Source organism: Mauremys reevesii, linkage group 16, assembly GCF_016161935.1.
Source record: "Mauremys reevesii isolate NIE-2019 linkage group 16, ASM1616193v1, whole genome shotgun sequence".
Classification (NCBI taxonomy): Eukaryota; Metazoa; Chordata; order Testudines; family Geoemydidae; genus Mauremys; species Mauremys reevesii.
The window spans coordinates 9,401,381-9,424,095 of record NC_052638.1 but is presented as its reverse complement, the minus strand read 5'-3'; positions in this window follow the sequence as shown (position 1 = coordinate 9,424,095).

Here is a 22,715-nt window from a genome sequence, read left to right as displayed (position 1 = left end):
AAGCATGAAGGGGCATATGACTGTTTAACATATCTGGCATGTAAATACCTAGCACTGCCAGCTAGAACAGTGCCATGTGAATGTCTGTTCTCACTTTCAGGTGACACTGTAAATACGAAGAGGGCAGCATGATCTCCTGTAAATGTAAAGAAACTTGTTTGTCTCAGGGATTGGCTGAACAAGAAGTAGGACTGAGGGGACTTGTAGGCTCTGAAGTTTTACATTGTTTTGTTTTTGAGTTCAGTTCTGTAACAAAACTCTACATTTGCAAGTTTTACTTTCACCACAGAGATTGCACTACAGTACTTGTGTGAATTGAAAAATACCGTTTCTTTTGTTTATCATTTTTACAGTGCAAATATTTGTAATAAAATAATAATCTAAAGTGAGCACTATGCACTTTGTATTGTGCGTTGTAAATTGAAATCAACAATCTGAAAATGTAGAAAAACATGTAACCAATTTCAGTTGGTGTTCTATTGTTTAACAGTGGGATTGAAACTGTGATTACTTTTTGGATGTAATCGCGTGAGTTAACTGCAATTAATCGACAGCCCTAATAAGAATTCTTCTCACTGTGCCTGTATCATCCTGAACTCATTCTCTAGCTTCAGAAGACTTAAAAATTATCTCCAGTCATCAATGGGACGGACGCAACTGAATAATGTCCTTATCGTGCAGGCCACGTGGGGGGGCATGTGCCCCCCCTTTAGCTGGTGCCCCACTTTGTGTCCCTCCAATGTGTCTTCCTGCCTTGCCTTGTGAGAGTACGCGGAAGTGAGAGCTGTTGATTACGTACTTGGACATTCTCGGAGGAAGCTGATACAGAGCTGAGCCTCTCCAAGGCTCTGCCTGGCTCAGGTTTTGCTTCTCCGTCTGTTTAACACACTTCTGGGGAGCACAGCCCAGCCTAGAGGGCTGGAAGTCAGAAAGAGGAAGGTTCCCATTGATCCGTGCACATCTTGTTCTGGCCTTCTTTCCTCTCGACCGCAAGTCTCAGGCGCAGCAGGGCTGCCTCTCACACCGCTGGCCCTTGGGATCGCTCGGTGGGGGGGGGAGGGGGTGACACTGGGAAGATGGGAGGCCTAAGCAGGCTCTCCTGGTATCCCTCAGCAGACAGGCCAGGTTATTCTGTGGAGAAGAGTCAGACTTGGAAGAGGAAGTCACTTGCATGCTGTACCCACAGGTGCTATTAGGGAAGGGGCAGAGGAGGGAGGGGAGCGCTCCATACACATACAATAGTCCAGCTGGTAACAGTTAGCACTTACATAGTGCTCTGCCTTGGGAATGTCAATGTATTTTGCGTAGTAACTGCAATGGCTTCGTTTGCTGTTTGCTGCCTCTTTAAATCTCAAAGGGCTCTGTGGTTTCCAGAGAGGAGCAGCTATTTGGCATGCAGCTCAGTGAAGATGGCCAGGGGATGCATGCACTCTGTGTGTGCACATGGACACTTTATGTCTGTTCTTTACAATTTCTTGTTCATCTAGGACAAAGATGGGCCTGTCTGAAATGCCCTCTTTGGAATTCACAGGGCACTGAAAGACTTGGGCCCAGCAGCTAACTGCTGCATGTGTCCAAGCCAGGGCTGGCCCACACATTTTGGCACCTGAGGTGGGGAGCTCCAATGTCGCCCCCATGCCCCCACGCTTGGGCCAAAACTTTGAAAGGTCTCAATTCTCCCTTCTTCCTGTAAGCAGAGTCAGGATGAGCTCTACCCTGACATCTGGTGGTAAATTATGAGGAGTGGGAAAGGAATTTCAGGCATTTGCTTTGGAGTGGGGAAAGGAATTTCAGGCATTTGCATTGGCAAACCCACTCCACTTAGCATAGCCCACAGCAGCCTGGGATGGTTATTTTCACAGCTGTGGGATCCCCAATTTCTTTGTTATTGGGGCAGGAGGAATAAAGTGTTGTCACCCTGATTATGTGAATGAGGAACTATGAAACTGCCTTATGACAGAGAATCTCACCATCAAGTTAATAGCACTCGCTAGATAAGGGACATGGGTGCCAAAACCCAGTGAATTGAGAGAGGTTGGGGACTGGTCTGTGTACTTGATGGTATGGTGTGTGCCCCTTTTTGAGGGCCTGGAACACCAATTGCACATCCTCCTCTCTCCACTGTTGAAGAGCAGAGCTAATTTTGAATCCTTTAGGAGTTCATCTAGAGGCTGCTGACCTGAATTCATGTTGGGCCAGTAGTGCATCAGCACTGGGGCTCCCCTACTACAAGCTGAAATCACTAAAAGAGCTAAGCTTACTGAGCCGAGATCATGGCGTGCTGTGTTAACTAGTGGGGGAGCCTGAAGATCTATCGCTAAGTGGCTGGCAGAGTGGAGCAGTTGCAGTATGTTTGAGCAGCTCACAGAACAGTGAGCGGAGCAGTTTGCGGGGATGGCTGAAGCGGCTCACGGGTCGGCTGGAGGAGCGGCACAGCTGGTGGAGTGGAGCCAATCTTGGTAAAGGCTGCAGCAGAACTCCACGGAGAGGCGGAGCAGTTGGCCCCTGCCCACGTAAGGTGCCCCTTAAGACCCTGTGTGTGCCCCCCCCATTTCCACCCAGGCTGGGGGGGTAAAACTCTGCAGATAAACTTTTGAACTCTGGGGGGGCACTGACCAGAGACTTTTGGGTTGTTGGACTTTGGGGTGATTGGACTTAAGACCCTAAGGGGGAAAGGACATTGCCAAATGTACTTGGAGGTGGGTTTTTTTTTTGCTTATAGCTTGTGTATAATCGTGTTTGTGGTGTCTCTCCAATGTGATGCCGCATTGTTTCCCTCCTTTATTAAAAGGATTTTGCTACACTCGGACTCTGTGTTTGCGAGTGGGGAAGTATTGCCTCCTAGAGGCGCCCGGGGGGGGGGGGGTGGTATGTAATTGTCCCAGGTCACTGGGTGGGGGCTCGAGCAGGTTTTGCATTGTGTTATTGAAACGGAACCCCTGGATACTGAACCCGGCCCTTGTTGCTGCCAACTCAGAGGGGCAGAAGGGTTACATTCCTGTTCCACTCCTCTCATGGTGCTGCTCTGCTACCTACCCCTAGAAAGGAGAACGAACAACTTAAAATGCCTTGTTCAAAAATTTTAAGTAACATTTAACTTTCAAACGCCTGAACAGCAAATGTAAGTTTTCTTGTCTGCATAGTAAACACTGGCATTTTTATCTGTTTGAATAATCAAAGTGGTGCTTTCCGTGCCTTCTAGGTTGCAGAGATTTGAACTGCTTCCTGCTGAAGGTCCACAGTCTGGTTGCAAGGCCAAACAGCCTCTCCTGTGTCATCGTGGAGCGTAGATGTGTTTTTATTTCCTTCAGCTTGGAAAAGCTGCGTCCTCCACTGGCAACTGTTACAGGAAACTGTCCACAATCCAGGATCATCTAGACGTAAGGAATTAAACTCAGCAGCAGCTGTTTCTTGTGCCTCCACCACACTCTTCTCTGATCAACACTTTTCTTGAGGAATGTGCATGGTTACATCCATTTGAGATGGAGAGATGGATGCTGCAGTAGCTGCCAGGTCACCTGCACTCTGACTAACTTAAAGTGACCATACGTACTGGTTTTACCAGTACAGTACTGGTTTTTTGAACATTGGTCTGGTTAGTCGTGAGATGTAACCAGTACAGTTTAGGACTACAAAATCAAAAATTATTAATTTATCAAAAGATTGAGTACATCAAATCAATCCTTGATAAACCAGCCTAAATCAATTTTATTAATTTATCCTAGTTTTAGCTTTATTTTACACGACGGTTCTCGTCGTTGGATCTCAGCAATACTCGGCATTCAGCACACGCACTCTCACTATATTGTGGCCGCGGTGACTCTTCGATAATACTCCCACGCATTACGTACAGCCCGACCGTGGGAACTCGATGATGACGTCATCACACAGAGCCCACCAAAATCGACCAATTTTAAATGTCCTGGTTTTAAATTTGAAAAAAATGGTCACCTTAGACTAACTAGAAGATCAGGCATCTCCTCAGCACTCACATCCTCACTGGGGCCGGAAGGCTCACCGTGAACATTTGTGTCTTTGTATCTCAGGAGAGCTCCTTCCTGCTTAGATAGAAAAGCTTCCTTTGCTTTCTTTCTTTTTCTGAATGCTGCCCCAGAGGGGCGTTTTCTTCTTTCACATGTTCCAACCTGGAAATCCACTAGCCCGTCTGTCTCACCAGGCTCTGCTCACTTCCCCGAACAGCATGGAGCTGCCTGCGGGGCCCAGGCCCCGACATTTTATTCAGAATAAATGCCCTGCAGACTGGGTTTCAATGGGGTGTTTCAATATTGCCAGTGTGTCTGACAGCAACTCTGCTTGCCAGGCATGGTCCGCACATCGGTGTGAAGGGTGGGGTGAATGTGTCGTTTCCCCCCCCCGATGAGGACTCTATTGTCAAGCCACAAGGCTGTGGCGATAAGGAACCCGAATGCCTCTAGCAGCAGGGCAGTTGTGGAGCAGGGGGAGCATGTTTTCCCTCCAGCACCGTGCCCCAGCCACTTGGCCGTGCCCCCTTATCCAGTCCACACTCACCCAGACAGAGCTGATTGCCCCTGGCTGTGCTGAGGGTCATTTTTACGCTCAGGGCTGCAAGCATCCATATGGTGTAGGATAAGGCAGCGAGGGAGTTCTTGGGGCAGCTACCTGGCCAGTGTGTGGGCGGAACTTTGGAATTTCTTTCAGCTAATAATGGGCTAGGAATTATTTAAAACCGTTGCAGTTTCTTAGCAAATGCAAGCTCACATTGGGCCCAATCCGCCGCCACTGGAATCAGAGGTGAACTTTGCCGTTGACTTTTACTGGTACAGGCTTGGGATTATTATTTCTTTAAAAAATCCTGCACACTGGTCATCTTGGCAGGGTGCGGGAGGACTGACTGTCCAGGGTGGACCTTTGTTATATTGGGGTGATGCGGCTGGGAACAGGGGATTCCAATTGCATTCTCTGTACTACTGAAAGTGTTATTTAATTTAAAGCACAAGGTGAAAAGGATTGGCGCGTGCTAAGATGTAGTAATGTGCCTGGTATAGGTATCGTATTCTCTATTGTATTTTCGTAAGAAAAAACCAATAAAATTCGATGACAAAAGTCAATGTCTTCATCAAAGGGTGTAGTTGGCTGACTAGTGACTATCAAGGTCTCGAGGCTAATGCCAGCGCTAAGGAGAAGGGAGTTGGGACTTTGATAATCTGGGTAAAATGGGGTCCCATTGCTCTTACTGGCAAAGCACCCATTGATTTCAATGGGGCCGTGGTTGCACCCCATGTGTTTGCACTTGATGGACCACATGCTGCCCTAGATCTTTGCACAGAACATGCTGTCTTGAGAGACACCAGCATTTCTGCTTCTGGCCAGGCAGAACTGAAGGTCGACAAACCATTTCTTCCCTCAGAAAAAGGTTCTGGCCCCATTCAATTCCAGAAACAGGTAACAGGCCAAGGAAATTTTCATTTCCCCAAACTGGTTGCCCAGTCCCTATTCTACAGCCAGCCAGGCCCTGGACCCCTACTTTGGAGCCACGTGAATATCCCCAAGGACTCATTTAGGAGGAGTTTGCACTCGCCTGAGGTTTGGCTCATGCCGCAAAGCTTCGGATTCGGGACGGGTGGGCCCTCACCTGAACCTTTCGAGGGTCACTTCTCCTTGAGAAGAATGTGCGGCTAGGATAGCGCAGACAAGCACTCCCCTGCCTCACCAGTGACTGTAATTCCTGGGCAAGGACTACAGACATGGCGGCACCTTTGAGCTCATGGGAAGGGCTGCCCGGCTTCCTGCAGGGGAGATGCGTGTGTGTGGGGACGGGTCCCATACCCCTCCCCCATCGCCTGGTTCGGGGGTGGGGGCGCAAGGGCGCTGCTAATGACTCTGCCCCTCGGTGCAGCAAGCTTGTTTATAAACAGAGATAGGGTGATTAAGATAAGAAAAGGCTTGTCATTAAATTAAATTAAATGAAGGATCGTTAGCAGTCCCAGGCACTCCAGGTAAAAGACAGGAAAAAAAGGGGAGGAATAAATGGCCCATTTTGAGAAGAGACAGAAGTAAATCGCCGTGTCCCCCGGAGTCTGTACTGTTCTGGGATCAGCGTGGTTCAACGGATTCATAAATGAGCTGCAAAAAGGGGTAAACAGTGAGGTGGCAAAGTTTGCAGATGATATAAAATTACCCAAGCTAGCCAGCTAAGTCAAAAACAGACAGCAACAGGTTACTAAAGGATCCCACAAAATTGGGTGACTTGGCAAGATAATGGCAGATGACATTCAGTGTTACATGCAAAGTACTGCACGTGGCAAAATATAATCCCAGCGATACATATAAAATGATGGTGCCTAAATTAGCTACTATCCATCAAGAAAGAGATCTTGGACTCACTTTCAGTACCCTGGAAGCGTTGTTTCCAGAGTACGGAAAATGTATAAGAATTAGGGCTGTCAAGCGATTAAAAAAATTAATCGTGATTAACCGTTCTATTAAACAATAATAGAATACCATTTAGCTAAATATTTTTGGATATTTTCTATGTTTTCAAATATATTGATTTCAATTACAACACAGATTACAAAGTGTCAGTGCCCACTTTATATTTCTTTTTTATTACAAATATTTGCACTGTAAAAAAGAAAAAAAGAAATAGTACTTTTCAATTCACTTAATACAAGTACTGTAGTGCAATCTCTTTATCATGAAAGTTGAACTTACAAATGTAGAATTATGTGCACAAAATAACTGCATTCAAAAATAAAACATTGTATAACTTCAGAGCCTAAAAGTCCACTCAGTCCTACTTCTTGTTCAGCCAATTGCTAAGACAAAGAAGTTTATTTATGTTTGCAGGAGATAATGCTGCCCGCTTCTTGTTTACAATCTCACCTGAAAGTGAGAAGAGGCATTCGCTGACATCGCAAGATATTTACGTGCCAGACGCGCCAAAAATTTGTATGTCCGTTCATGCTTCAATCACCATTCTAGAGGACATGTGTCCATGCTGATGACGGGGTCTGCTCGATAACAATTCAAAGTAGAGCAGACCGAAGCATGTTCATTTTCATCATCTGAGTCAGATGCCACCAGCAGAAGGTTGATTGTCTTTTTTGGTGGTTTGGAGTCTGTAGTCGCCACATCGGAATGTTGCTGTTTTAAGATTTCTGAAAGCATGCGCCGCACCTTGTCCATCTCAGATTTTGGAAGGCACTTCAGATCTTCAACCTTGGGTCGAGTGCTGTAGCTATCTTTAGGAATCTCACATTGGGACCTTCTTTGCGTTTTGTGAAATCTGCAGTGAAAGTGTTCTTAAATCAAACATGTCCTGGGTCATCATCTGAGACTGCCATAACACAAAATATATGACAGAATGCAGGTAAATCAGAGCAGGAGACATACAATTCTCCCCCAAGGAGTTGAGTCACAAATTTAATTAACACATCTTTTTAACAAGCGTCATCAGCATGGAAGCATGTCCTCCTGAATGGTGGCCTAAGCATGAAGGGGCATATGACTGTTCAGCATATTTGACATGTAAATACCTAGCACTGCCAGCTAGAACAGTGCCATGTGAATGTCTGTTCTCATTTTCAGGTGACATTGTAAATACGAAGAGGGCAGCATGATCTCCTGTAAATGTAAAGAAACTTGTTTGTCTCAGGGATTGGCTGAACAAGAAGTAGGACTGAGTGGACTTTTAGGCTCTAAAGTTATACAATGTTTTATTTTTGAGTTCAGTTCTGTAACGAAACTCTACATTTGCAAGTTGTACTTTCACCACAGAGATTGCACTACAGTACTTGTGTGAATTGAAAAATACCCTTTCTTTTGTTTATCATTTTTACAGTGCAAATATTTGTAATAAAATAATAATCTAAAGTGAGCACTAAGCACTTTGTATTGTGCGTTGTAAATTGAAATCAACGATTTGAAAATGTAGAAAAACATCCAAAATATGTAATCAATTTCAGTTGGTGTTCTATTGTTTAACAGTGCGATTGAAACTGCGATTACTTTTTGGATGTAATCGCGTGAGTTAACTGCGATTAATCGACAGCCCTAATAAGAATCCTTCTCACTGTGCCTGTATCATCCTGAACTCATTCTCTAGCTTCAGAAGACTTAAAAATTATCTCCAGTCATCAATGGGACGGACGCAACTGAATAATGTCCTTAACGTGCAGGCCACATGGGGGGGCATGTGCCCCCCCTTTAGCTGGTGCCCCCCTTTGTGTCCCTCCAATGTGTGTTCCTGCCTTGCCTTGTGAGAGTACGCTGAAGTGAGAGCTGTTGATTACGTACTTGGACATTCTCCGAGGAAGCTAATACAGAGCTGAGCCTCTCCAAGGCTCTGCCTCAGTGGTGAGCTGGAGCAGGTTCTCACAGATTCCCAAGAACCGGTTGCTAAAATTAGACCTCCATGGAGAACCGGTTGTTAAAGGGCCAGGGGGTGGGCAAAGAACTCCGGTCCGCGGGCCGGACCATCCCCAGGATTCCCATCTGGGGAGGCTGAGGCTCCCCTGGCCCTTCCCCCGCTTCCCCCCAGCTGCAGCGTGGGCAGCTCAGCTGAGCTCTGGAGTTGCTTTGAGCTGCCAGCAAGGTAAGGGGGGAGGGAGCTGCAAGCTCTAGGGCTGCTGAGGGGCAAGTGGGGCAATTTGCCCCAGGCCCTGCAGGGGCTTCTGGCCCCACAAGTATGTCTCCGCCTGCCCCGGCCCCTCCTCCGCTCCCCCCCGTTAAATCAGAACTTTTTATAGAGAACCGGTTGTTAAAATTTTGGCAGCTCATCACTGCTCTGCCTGGCTCAGGTTTTGCTTCCCCGTCTGTTTAACACACTCCTGGGGAGCACAGCCCAGCCTAGAGGGCTGGAAGTCAGAAAGAGGAAGGTTCCCATTGACCCGTGCACATCTTGTTCTGGCCTTCTTTCCTCTCGACCGCAGGTCTCAGGCGCAGCAGGGCTGCCTCTCACACCACTGGCCCTTGGGATCGCTTGGTGAGGGTGACACTGGGAAGATGGGAGGCCTAAGCAGGCTCTCCTGGTGTCCCTCAGCAGACAGGTCAGGTTATTCTGTGGAGAAGAGTCAGACTTGGAAGAGGAAGTCACTTGCATGCTGTACCCACAGGTGCTATTAGGGAAGGGGCAGAGGAGGGAGGGGAGCGCTCCATACACATACAATAGTCCAGCTGGTAACAGTTAGCACTTACATAGTCCTCTGCCTTGGGAATGTCAATGTATTTTGCGTGGTCACTGCAATGGCTTCGTTTGCTGTGTGCTGACCCTTTAAATCTCAAAGGGCTCTGTGGTTTCCAGAGAGGAGCAGCTGTTTGGCGTGCAGCTCAGTGAAGATGGCCAGGGGACGCATGCACTCTGTGTGTGCTCATGGACACTTTACATCTGTTCTTTACAATGTCTCGTTCATCTAGGACAAAGATGGGCCTGTCTGAAATGCCCTCTTTGGAGTTCACGGGGCACTGAAAGACTTGGGCCCAGCAGCCAACTCCTGCATGTGTCCAAGCCAGGACTGGCCCAGAGATTTTGGCACCTGAGGTGGGGAGTTCCAGTGTCGCCCCCATGCCCCCTCGCTTGGGCCAAAAGTTTGAAAGGTCTCAATTCTCCCTTCTTCCTGTTCCACTCCTCTCATGGTGCTGCTCTGCTACCTACCCCAAGAAAGGAGAACGAACAACTTAAAATGCCTTGTTCAAAAATTGTAAGTAACATTTAACTTTCAAATGCCCGAACAGCAAATGTAAGTTTTCTTGTCTGCATAGTAAACACTGGCATTTTTATCTGTTTGAATAATCAAAGTGGTGCTTTCCGAGCCTTCTAGGTTGCAGAGATTTGCACTGCTTCCTGCTGAAGGTCCCCAGTTTGGTTGCAAGGCCAAACAGCCTCTCCTGTGTAATTGTGGAGAGTAGATGTGTTTTTATTTCCTTCAGCTTGGCAACTGTTACAGGAAACTGTCCACAGTCCTGGATCATGTAGACTTAAGGAATTAAACTCAGCAGCAGCTGTTTCTTGTGCCTCCACCACACTCTTCTCTGAGCAACATTTTTCTTGAGGAATGTGCATGGTTACATCCATTTGAGATGGAGAGATGGATGCTGCAGTAGCTGCCAGGTCACCTGCTCTCTGACTAACTGGAAGATCAGGCATCTCCTCACCACTCACATCCTCACTGGGGCCGGAAGGCTCACCATGAATATTTGTGATTTGTGTCTCTGTATCTCAGGAGAGCTCCTTCCTGCTTAGATAGAAAAGCTTCCTTTGCTTTCTTTCTTTTTCTGAATGCTGCCCCAGAGGGGCGTTTTCTTTTTTCACATGTTCCAACTTGGAAATCCACTAGCCCGTCTGTCTCACTTGTCTAGCCAGGCTCTGCTCACTTCCCCGAACAGCATGGAGCTGCCTGAGGGGCCCAGACCCCCACATTTTCAAGGTATTCAGAATAAATGCCCTGCAGATCGGGTTTCAATGGGGTGTTTCAATATCGCCAGTGTGTCCGACAGCAACTCTGCTTGCCAGGCATGGTCCACACTTCGGTGTGAAGGGTGGGGTGAATATGTCGTCCCCCCCTCGATGAGGACTCTATTGTTAAGCCACAAGGCTGTGGCGATAAGGAAGCAGCGTTTTTACCGAGCACTTCACAATGGGCTGGCTGCCCCTGTAGAACCAACCAGCGTCCTACCCTGGCCTGCACTCGCTCTTGTGTGAAACCTGGGCCAGCTTCGGCGCAGCTGGGTTTATTTGGCTTGTTCTGGGAACACAGAGGGGATCTGCCCGTATGCTATAGATTGCAGGGGTCCCCTAGCAGAACGTCCCAAGCTCCTACCTGACCTACTGTCCTTCCCTTGGCATCTTGTGTGATTCTCACACTGCTCCCGCGAGCTGGACGGCTGTCTGTGCATTCTCTTCTGGTGGCAGTGGAGGACATTGGCATACTTCCCCTTTCTATGGGTTATCCCCAGTGCCTTGACATTTTGTTCTCTGGCTTCACTAAACAGCCTAGAATCATTCCTTTTTTCATGCCGATTTTGTCCTCCAGAGAAGAATGAGCTCCTTCTCCCTCATGGTCCCGCCTTGCCGTGACCTTCCTTGGGGAAAACGTGATGAGTGCAGAAGCTCAGTCTTCTGAGCTGCTCTGGAGCCATGAGAAATGCTGCTCCCCTGAGGGGCCGAGCATTCTTCTTCCACGGCACTTCCTGCCCCCACCAGCTCAGGGAGCCAAAGACAGAACCAAGCCCTGTCACGTGGCAAGGCCAGAGAGAACCTCAGGTCCATGGAGACAGCTCTGTGACAGGCTAAACTTCCCATCTGTGTCCTACAACTCCTTTGGGCTGTTGGGATGGGGCTGTCTGAGTAGACCAAAGCCCCAAATCTTGGTATCCTCACCCAGTCTCTGAGGGTTTGCAATCGGACAGGGAGGGGGTAAGTGGCTGGACAGGAGATGCAGCTGGGACCTTACACTCTACTGGATTCAGCATGAAAGGCAAAAGAAAGGAACAGCTACTCCGGGAAGGAAGGAGAGCAGATTCTGCCCATGGGGAGCTGATATCCTGTTTGGGACTCAGGATTTGGTGGTTGTTTGGGGAGGGGGTTTTATTGGGACAGAGAGGCCTTGTTTTTCTGGTTTGTGAAAGGAAAGGAAAGGCGCGCGAGGAGGAAGCCAACCTTGTGATGAGCCCCATAAGGATCACGTGTTGAAAGCTACTGTCAGGTCATTGCACCCACTGTTCTGCCAGTGTCCCAGAACTGACCAGTGTGCTATTTGTCCCAATGGACCTCCTGTCTGAGTGGGAGCCTGAGAGAGAGGACACATGCAGAGCAGTTTGCATAATGAGCACCTGAAGCTGACCATGCATGTGTTTGCAAATTGCTCAGCTGTTGAGGTCTGGTTTCCGGGAACACAGCTTTGCATGCTACCGAAAGTTGTCTGGGCCCTCTGTTCTTGCTCCTCAGAGCCTTTCCAGTTGTGTAATATCCTGGCCGAGCTCTGCGAGAGCTCGTCATAGTTTCCAACATGGCTTTAGATTTATGCATTCAAGCACCATCTACTTTCCTTCATGCTGGAGCAGGAAGCTTTGTGTGCTTTTCCCACCCACCACTTGCCAGCGGCACTGGGAGGACTGTGAAAGTAAACCTGTGGGGGAAGATAAGCATGCAGGGGAATTCCTTTAGTGTAGCAGGGGAGTAAAGCACTGCGAAGGATCTGAGGGGAGATATCACAGCAGAGGAACTCCATCGCCAACCCTGCCACGCTACAGCACAGCTTTGAGCTGGGAAGCTGGCCGCCGGGGAGAGACGGGGAAGCAGGGAATCTCACTAAGGTCCAGCCGGCCCGAGAAATCCCCAGAACTCCGACCATTTGATACAAAGAGCAGGTCTGTGATGAGTGGAACTGGAGCAAGGGGGCTTCAGGAGGGACCTAGGTCAGTGTGGCCCCCAGGGGCTAAGGAATGCAAATCGAGTCCAGCCAAAGGGAGAGTGGGGTTCTAGGAGAGTCTAGGTGGGTTGAGGAGAGAACTCAATAGGGGCCCAGTCACGCTAGGTGCTGAAGGCAGGACAGAGGAGTGAACCAGCGATGGCTGGGTTGTTGGGGGATAATGCTAAGCCAGAGCATTGCTGAGCATGCTGGGCTCTCATTGGTGGCGGTAGGGGTGCAGGCCCCAACTACTTCTCAGGTTTGGGCCTCTGGATTCAGCCTGTGGGTCTGGGAAAGAAGCCCACAGCAGGGCACCACTGGCCAGGTGCATTGTGGGTGTTACACCTCCATCTGAAGCAGCACGTACTGGTCACTGCTGAAGGCAGGTTACTGGGCTAGATGGATTCCCCGGTCTGATCTGCAGGGGAAGTTCCTATGACCTTACTGTACCATAGGCCGTCAGTGGAACATAAGAGAGGAGGCCGTGCTCCCTGACACGATGCTGAGGAGCTCAGATAGGCTCGTCTCTGCACAGCAGTGACACACGCACAGTACACCACACGTCAACAGGGGTCAGTGGCTCCATTCGTTAGCCAAGCAGCTCACGCAAACAGAGCAGAGCTCTCATTGTCGCCTGCCTTCCTCCTCTACCCCCGGCAGCCTCTCGTGTGCATCGCAGCCCCCGCTTGCCCTGCTCCAGCGCTGGCCCCAGCGTCGCGCTTCCTCTCTGGGGGAATCTTCCAGGCCATCCACTAGCTCCAGGGTCCCTGAGAAAGGACTGGGCCGACAGGCGGTTAAATCCTCAGGGGGACGGGACCGAACACTTCTATCGATCCTGCACGCAAGCCTCCGGCGGAGATCCCTACCCAGGGCAGCAAGTCTTTTGTGACCATCTTGTAACATCAGGGGCAGCAAACTCTCCTGGGTCTCCAGGGTCTCCCTGCTAAGCCAGGATCCTCCCTCAGGTCATCGCTGTCCCCTTTGGACGCCATCCACATCCTCCGGGGGGGTCTCCGTTGCCGTGTGGGAGGCCGTAGTGACGCCAGGGCTGACTTAGCCCTGTTCCTTGTCCCTGTGCCAGGACACACAACTGTGTACTGTTAAGCAAGGGATGGTCAATTAACTGCAATTTAGGCACTTATTGATTTTTCATGCTAATTGCTTTAGTGACTGGAAATGGCTTTCCAATTAACTGGAAGCCAGGCTGCCTTGCTAATGCCTTATTCCTGGAGAAATGGCGTCTCCTAGTGGCCAGCTGGCAAACTGCACCTCTACCCAGTCCTTCAGTACTAATCATCTAACCCAGGCTCAGCCTGGGTGTATGTGGTCTCAGGTCCAGCTACAATCGCCGGAGCGAGCCCAGGACTGCAGCTACGCTGGGGTGTCTGGGAAATTCCCCACTGCGGCAGAAGCAGCAGCAAAGCTCCTTCAGTGGGAACAGGCGTGTAGACCAGGCTCCGCTGGTGCGGCTAACCCTGCTCAGCAGACCAAATAGAGGCTCCCGCTCCTGGCATGTGGGGGTCAGTGCAGGACATGACGGAGAGGAGGAGAAGGTGGGAGGGTTGGAACAAGGGCTTTACATCAGTTGTGGCTCTAGTATTCAGAGGCCACCTGGGAGTCCTGACATAAATTACAGCAGCCCCAGGGCTGCTCTAATTATGCCTGGCAGCTCTGGCCACTATTCCAGCAGCAAGAAAGACACATTTTCACTTTTCTCCAGCCCCCACACTGTGGAGAAGTGGCATGAAGTTGCTATGTCAGTTCTACATTGCTCCAGCATTTGCTCTACTCCAGGCAAGAGTGGTTAAGTTGGAGTGGTACAAAGGGGCTGTAGTGGATCTGAGGAGAGGGCCCAGGGAGTTCCAGACATGAGACCCACTGTCAGAGAAGTGGGGATCTGGGAGGACTTGGGGCTCCGGGGGTTTGAGAAAGAAAAGCGGGTGCAGGGAGCAGGGGAAGGGAGTCGATCCACCTGGGGTAGACTGACCTGCTCATAAACAAACTAGGGGAAATGCAACCTAGATGGAGCTACTATAAGGTGGGTGCAAAACTGGTTGGAAAACTGTTCCCAGAGAGTAGTTATCAATGGTTCACAGGCATGCTGGAAGGGCATAAGGAGTGGGATCCTACAGGGGGAGGGATAGCTCAGTTGTTTGAGCACTGGCCTGCTAAACCCAGGGTTGTGAGTTCAATCCTTGAGGGGGCCACTTAGGGATCTGGGCAGTGATGAGTTACCAAAATACTAACAACCAGTTCCCTCCTCCTCACCCCAGGAGGGTCATGCCCCCCCCCCCGGGGGACTCCTGTCCCATCCAACCCCCCATGTTCCTTGACAGGCCTCCCCCGACCTATGCCCTATCCACCTCCCTTCCCTGTCTGCCCCCTGCCACCCCATCCAACCCCTTCTCTCATTCCTGATGGCCCCCGGGGTTTCCAACCACCCCTTCTCTCTGTCCCTGGAATCCCTACCCCTAACTGCCCCCATCCAACCCCTGCGCCTTCCTGACTGCCCCCGGGAACCTTGCCACCGTTCAATCCCCTTGTTCCCTGCCCTCTGACACTAATCACCCCCCCAACTCCCCTGCCCTCTTCCCACACCGGCTCCCTGCTCCCTTACCCTGCTACCTGGAGCTGGGAGCCCAGCTGGGCTGGGGCTGGGATCGGAGGCACCCAGCCCACGTCGGGGCCGGACCAGGAACCGCGCCCCTGGGGCGAACAGGATCCACGCCGCCGGGCTGGACCTGCACGGGCCGGCCCAGACCCCGGGGACCGGACGCCGAGCAGCAACTGCGCCGCCCGTCCCCGGGGCAGCAACCGCGCCGCCCGGCCCGGACCCCGGGGACCGGCCCCCGGGGCAGCAACCGCGCCGCCCGGCCCAGACCCCGGGGACCGGACCCCGGGGCAGCAACCGCGCGCCGGCTCGGACCCTGGGGGCCGAACAGGAGCCGCGCTGCGCTGCCCTGCCTGGCAAGGTCGCAGCTGGACCCCAGGGGCCAGGAGCGGTGCCGCGCCGCCCGGCCCCAGGGACCAAGGTCCGGCCCCGACCTCGCCCGGCAGCCCAGCGCCTGGAGCCCTCCAGCCGTTGGCGCCCCCGCCCCCAGCGCAAACTCACCTGGTGGAAGCCTCTGCTTTCTTCTCAGCCCTCCCAGGCTTCCCACGCAAACAGCTGATTCGCGGGAAGCTGGGGAGGGGGAGGAGAAGCAGGAGGAGCGTTTAGAAGACGAGGCGGAGTGAGGTGAGCTGGGGCTGGGGGAAGGGCAGGGAGCTGCTAGAGCATTTATTAAATTTAAAAGCCCTTTTGGAACTAGTTGTTCCTCCAGGAACAACCGGTTCTAAACTGGGCTTCTAAATTTAACAACCGGTTCGCGCGATCCGGTGCGAACCGGCTGCAGCTCACCACTGGATCTGGGGCAAAAATTGGTCCTGGTAGTGAAGGCAGGGTGCTGGACTCGATGACCTTTCAAGGTCCCTTCCAGTTCTAGGAGATTGGTATATCTCTGCAGGGATCAGTTCTGGGTCCAGTTCTGTTCAGTATCTTTATCCATGATTTAGATACTGGCATAGATAGTACACTGGTAAAGATTGCGGATGATACCAAACTGGAATGGGTTGCAAGTGCTTTGGAGGATAGAATTAAAATGCAAAATGATCTGGAGAAATTGGAGAAATGGCGTGAAGTAAATAGGATGAAATTCAATAAGGACAAATGCAAAGTACTCTGCTTAGGAAGGAACAATCAGTTGCACACATACAAAATGGGAAATGACTGCCTAGGAAGGAGCACTGCAAGAAAGGGATGTGGGGGGTCATAGTGGACCACAAGCTTAATCTGAGTCAACAGTGTAACGCTGTTGCAAAAAAAGCAATCATCATTCTGAGGTGTATTACCAGGAGTGTTGTAAGCAAGACATGAGAAGTACTGAGGCATAGGTACAATTTAATTCCCCATGAGGCTTCGCAAATCACTTTATCGCTCTGTGCCTCAGTTTCCCCGTGTATACATAGGGATTAGGAGACTGACCTCCTTTGTAAAGCACTGTGAGATCTACTAGGTATTATCAGTACTTGAGCCAGGTCCTGGCTTTCTGTGGGGTTTAAACGCCCCATAGGCAGGGGTGAATTAAACTCAGAGTCATTACTGAGAGAAAACCCAGGTAGAAGGGAGTTGAATGGTTAAGGCTCTGTCACCTGCACATTTTGGGCTGGGCTTTTTCTGACCCTGTGCTGACCCGGCAGGTATCCTCCTAAGGAAGTGCCTAGAGAGCTGTATCTGTTCCCTGCTTTCTTTCAGTCAGGCTAGGGGATGAAACAATGGTCCTGTGTGCACATTCTCCCTGGCCCCTTCCTTTCCACACTGCATTTAAGGGTCAAGCAGCTCTCACCAAGCCAGAACACGTTTCCCTTGAGTTCCCCCTTCCCTATTTGCAGAAGTAGGATGTTTCTTTTTTTCCCCTTGGTACATATGCACCGCAGAATTCTCCAGAGCTCTGTTCCGATGAAAAGGAAACCTCAGCCAGTGCAGGGACTTTCTCAAGCTTCTAGAGGGTAAAGGTTGCCAATCAACTCTCAACTCCTGTCCACCCGCCACCCCTGCAATGAAGAATCTGAACGCAGGTGTGGAACCCAGGGAGAACAATGCTTATCCGGAGCTCCCAAGTTGCTTCACTGCATGGCAATGCTACAGCAGGAGCATCTTGGGAATGTGCTGGTGGTGGGGAGGGAGAGTGGGGCCTGCTTCTGAGGGTCAATGGGCCAGAGCCTCAGCTAGTGTACACTGAGGTAGCTCTGTGGGCGTCAAGGGAGCTACACGGATTTACACCAGCAGAAGATCTAGCCCAAGCCAGGGCCGCCCAGAGGGGGGGGGCAAGAGGGGCAATTTGCCCCAGGCCCCGAGCCCCACAGGGGCCCCCATGAGAATTTTTCGGGGCCCCTGGAGCGGGGTCCCTCACTCGCTCCGGGGGGCCCGGAAAACTCTCGCGGGACCGGGCGCAGGAGCTTCTTCGCTCCCGGTCATTCACCAGCGGGGGGACCTTCTGCTCCGGGGAGGAAGGACCCCCCGCTGGCTAATTACCGCTGAAGACGGAGCGGGACCCGCCGCCGAAGTTCAGCTCGGTCTTCGGCGGTAATTCGGCGGTGGGGGGGCCCTTCCTTTCCGGGACCCGCCAAAGACCGGTCGGCAGCGGGGCGTCCCGGCTGACCTGTTTATTCCCCACATCATCTCACACCTCCTCTTCTACAGCCAAAATAGCCCCTGCCTCAATCTGTCCTGGGTTGATGGACGTTCTTGCTGTCCATGGGCCTGGGGCAGGTGTCAGTTCTCACATCATGGACCTCTCCATAGCACTCAGGAGGGTCTGTCACAACGTGGCCTGAGGGAGGTGGGCTTGGGTCCAGGGAATCTCATGAACACGGTTTGAATTGTTCCTTGAAGGCCAGGGGTAGCGAAGGGAACTGCACCTCGACCACTAGACCCATCCCGGGCTGAGTCCCCAAAGGCTGAGTTCTCTCCGTGCTGCTATTCAATATTTCGAGAAGACTCTGTAGCTCAGTTGCCAGCACGATGCCGATGCTACACAACTCTATTGTGCTTCGCTATCTAAGGTAACACCAGAGGCGTCCGGCCAGCGCAGCAACTGACCGCTAGCCGCACTGGGGGAGGAAGAGCTGCTAAAATCAAACAGAGCTTGTGCTCGTAGGCAGAAGGAGGCATTTCAAAGGCGCTGCAGCATGTACGGTGGCCACTGCTCTAGGACGTGTCCCCACAAACCCTACAATCAGCTCACCGTCGAGGAGTTCCTCTGCACCCCTCACAGAGGCAGCAAAGAATCCTGTGGCACCTTATAGACTAACAGACGTTTTGCATCCGACGAAGTGGTTATTCGCCCACGAAAGCTCATGCTGCAAAACGTCTGTTAGTCTATAAGGTGCCACAGGATTCTTTGCTGCTTTTACAGAACCAGACTAACACGGCTACCCCTCTGATACCTCACAGAGGCAGAGTGCTTAGAGGGTCCAGCTCTATAACAAAGTGTTGCACCATCTCTGGGTGGCTAGGGGAGTGCATCCCATCCTGGCGAGAAGACCTGGCCTCCCTCCCTTCCTCACTTCCTGTGGAATTGAGGGCCAAGCGTAGGGTCCTTTGTCTTTGAGAAACAGGCTTGTTCACTCCCCACACTTGTCTAGTAACCACATTTCAGTCCTGATTTCAGCTTCTGTTCATAACTTTACACACAATGGTGCTACACACATTTCACCATGATATCACTGAGCAGCGAGTTCTTCGTTTTCAAATGACACCTCACAAGCTAAGTTCCCTCTAAGCTTCACGGCTGCCTATTTAGCGCCACAGTCCTGGAGCTGCCACAGCTGGGGTAGAGGCACCTACCCCACCCAACCCAGGTGTTGCTGCAGGGAGAGAGAGCTGGGGGGAGTCCTCTCTCCCTGCTGTAGCCCCAGAGCAGCCTCTGGCACCCTCATCCCCAGCCTCACCCCAGAGCCTGCACCCTCCAGCTGGAGCCCTCACATCCCTGCACCACCCTCTGCACCAGCCCTGAGCCCCCTCCCCCACTCCGAACCCCTCAGCCTCACCCCCAACACATGAATTTTGTTATGTGCACCAATATAAAGGTTATGTGTCACACATCACCTCCATGTTGGTGCACATAGAATCATAGGACTGGAAGGGTCCTCGAGAGGTCATCTAATCCAGTCTCCTGCCTCATGGCAGGACTAAGTATTATCTAGACCATCCCTGACAGGTGTTTGTCCAACCTGCTCTTAAAAATCCCCAATGATGGAGATTTCACAACCTCCTTAGGCAATTTATTCCAGTGTTTAACCACCCGGACAGTTAGGAAGTTTTTCCTAATGTCCAACCTACACCGTCCTTGTAATTTTTCTCCTTCCTCCTTGTAACGACCTTTTATGTACTTGAAAACTGTTATCATGTCCCCTCTCAGTCTTCTCTTGTCCAGACTAAATAAACCCAATTTTTTCAATCTTTCCTCATAGGTCATGTTTTCTAGACCTTTAATCATTTTTGTTGCTCTTCTCTGGACTTTCTCCAATTTGTCCACATCTTTCCTGAAATGTGGAGCCCAGAACTGGACACAATACTTCAGTTGAGCCCTAATCAGCATGGAGTAGAGCTGAAGAATTACTTCTTGTGTCTTGCTTACAATACTCCTGCTGTTTTTGTAACAGCATTACATTGTTGACTCGTAGTTAGCTTGCGATCCACTATGACCCCCAGATCCCTTTCCGCAGTGATCCTTCCTAGGCAGTCATTTTCCATTTTGTATGTGTGCAACTGATGGCACATATAACACAATTCATTCCGCACATGGGAGGGAACACTGCTCACAAGGCATATTTTTACAATGATGTGTAGGGTGTGAATATGGGGGTGCATTCGGTCACACCTGGGATGCAGTCTTTACTACAGGAGAGGGCTCTGAACATCACCCCTGAGCTGGGAAGGCATTCACAGAACTGTGTATAGTCCATCACCGAGCAATGTAGTTAGTGTATGGAAGGATGGATTGGAAATCTCCCTGAAAACCTGCACCAGGTTTCAGCCAGTGATTGACTGCAGCAGCGATTGCAGGCTGGGCAGTTGATATCCATCTTGAGCGCAAGTGGTAGAAGAGACAGGTCCTAGAACAGCCTAGAATACACAGGCTCTTTCTCCTATGTTGACGTGGTCTTAGACACAACCTCCATCCTCATATCCATCTCCTCTCTTGTCTCCTGATAAATTTCACAGGCCCCCTGTGATCTAACCCACACAGCCGGTCACACCCTGGCCCTTTGTCTTTGGACTAGATGTGCACATCACCACCCAGTCGCAGTCTTGGACAGGCCATTATCTCATTCAGGCAGTGCTCAGAGCTCTCTGCATTTCCAGGTAATACGAAGGTCAGCATCCTGGCTCAACCCTACCAAATTCCAAACCATGCCCAAGGACAGCTGTAGCCACCAACAAGACAAGGAGTTGTGAATCATTGTCATCAGACACTGGCCATTATCTGGTCTTGAATTAGCTTTTCCTCCTTCCTGGGAGCAATGGTTGTGCTGATCCTGAATGAAATGAATATATCAGAGGGGTAGCCATGTTCGTCCGTATCCACAAAAACAATGAGAAGTCCAGTGGCACCTTAAAGACTAACAGATTTATTTGGGAGAAGAAGAATTCTACAAGAAGAAGAATTCTCTGTGGACTCCTCCCGACGGTCAAAATGACAGACTGGACTTCTATGTAGAGTGCTTCTGCAGACGTGCACAGGCTGAAATTGTGAACAAACAGCATCACGTGCCCCATAACCTCAGCCGTACAGAACGCAATGCCATCCACAGCCTCAGAAATAACTCTGACATTATAATCAAAGGGGCTGACAAAGGAGGTGCTGTAGTCCTCATCAGGGCCGGCTTTAGGCCTGTTCCACCAATTCCCCTGAATCGGGCCCCGCGCCTAAGAGGGCTCCGCGCCTAGTGAGAATCCCTTCCCTGGCTAGAGGCGCCTTTTTAATTTTTACCTGGCGGCGCTCCGGGTCTTTGGCGGCACTTCAGCGGTGGGTCCTTCAGTGCCGCTGAAGACCTGGAGTGAGTGAAGGACCAGCCGCCGAAGTGCCGCCAAAACCTTGGATCACCACCCGGTGAGTACAAGCCCCATGTGTTTTTTTACGTGTTTTTTTTTTTTAAAGTCATCCCTGCCGGGGCCCCATCGAAATTGTTCGAATTGGGCCCTGCACCTCCTAAAGCCGGCCCTAGTCCTCATGAACAGGTTGGATTATGAACAGGAGGCTGCCAGGCAACTCTCCAACACCACATTCTGCAGGACACTATTCTCCGATCCCACTGAGGTGTACCAAAAGAAACTACATCATCTGCTCAACAAACTCCCTGCTACAGCACGAGAACAAATCTACACAGACACTCCCCCAGAGCCCTGACCAGGGGTATTCTATCTGCTACCCAAAATCCATAAACCTGGAAACCCTGGACGCCTCATCATCTCAGGCATTGACACCCTGACAGCAGGATTATCTGGCTATTTGGACTCTCTCCTCAGACCCTAAGCTACCAGCAGTCCTAGCTGCCTTCAAGACACCACCGATTTCCTGAGGAAACTACAATGCATCGGTGATCTTCCTGAAAACACCATCCTGGCCACCATGGTTGCAGAAGCTCTTTATACCAATATTCCACATGAAGATGGACTACAAGCTGTCAGGAACAATATCCCTGATCAGGCCACGGCATACCTGGTGGCTGAGCTTTGTAACTTTGTCCTCACCTGCAACCATTTCAGATTTGGGGACAATTTATACCTTCAAGTCAGCAGCACTGCTATGGGTACCCGAATGGCCCCACAGTATGCCAACATTTTCATGGCAGACTTAGAGCAACGCTTCCCCAGCTCTCGTCCCCTAGTGCACCTCCTCTACTTGTGCTACATTGATGACATCTTCATCATATGGACCTACGGGAAGGAGGCCCTTGAAGAATTTGACCCCACCATCAAGATTTCAACAATTTCCACCCCACCATCAACTTTAACCTGGACCAGTCCACACAAGAGATCCACTTCCTGGACATTACAGTGCAAATAAGTGATGGTCACATAAACACCATCCTATCCCGGAAATGTACTGACCACTATTCTTACCTACATGCCTCCAGCTTCCATCCAGGGCACATCACATGATCCATTGTCTACAGCCAAGCCCTAAGATACAACGGAATTTGCTCCAATCCCTCAGACAGAAACAAATACCTACAAGATCTTTATCAAGCATTCTTAAAACTACAGTACCCACCTGGGGAAGTGAGGAAATAGATTGTCAGAGCGAGACGGGTACCCAGAAGTCACCTACTACAGGACAGGCCTAACAAAGAAAATAACAGAACAAACACTGCCCATCACATACAGTCCCCAGCTAACACCTCTCCAGCGCATCATCAACGATCTACAATCTATCCTGGAAAATGATTCCTCACTCTCACAGACTTTGGGAGACAGGCCAGTCCTTGCTTACAGACAGTCCCCTAACCTCCAGCAAATACTCACCAGCAACTACACACCACACCACAGAAACACTAACCCAGGAACCAATCCCTGTAACAAACCCCCATCACATACAGCCCTGCAAGGATTAGGTCGGGATAACTATGTTGCTCAGGGGGTGGATTTTTCACACCCCTGAGTGACTAATAGGTCTGTAGTGCAGACCTGGCCTAACTCTTAAACTCTTGTCCCAGCAACCACTGGGCTCCTTATAAAACCTGGGCTGGATTGTCAGGACTGTTCTTTGACTGTTCCTAAAT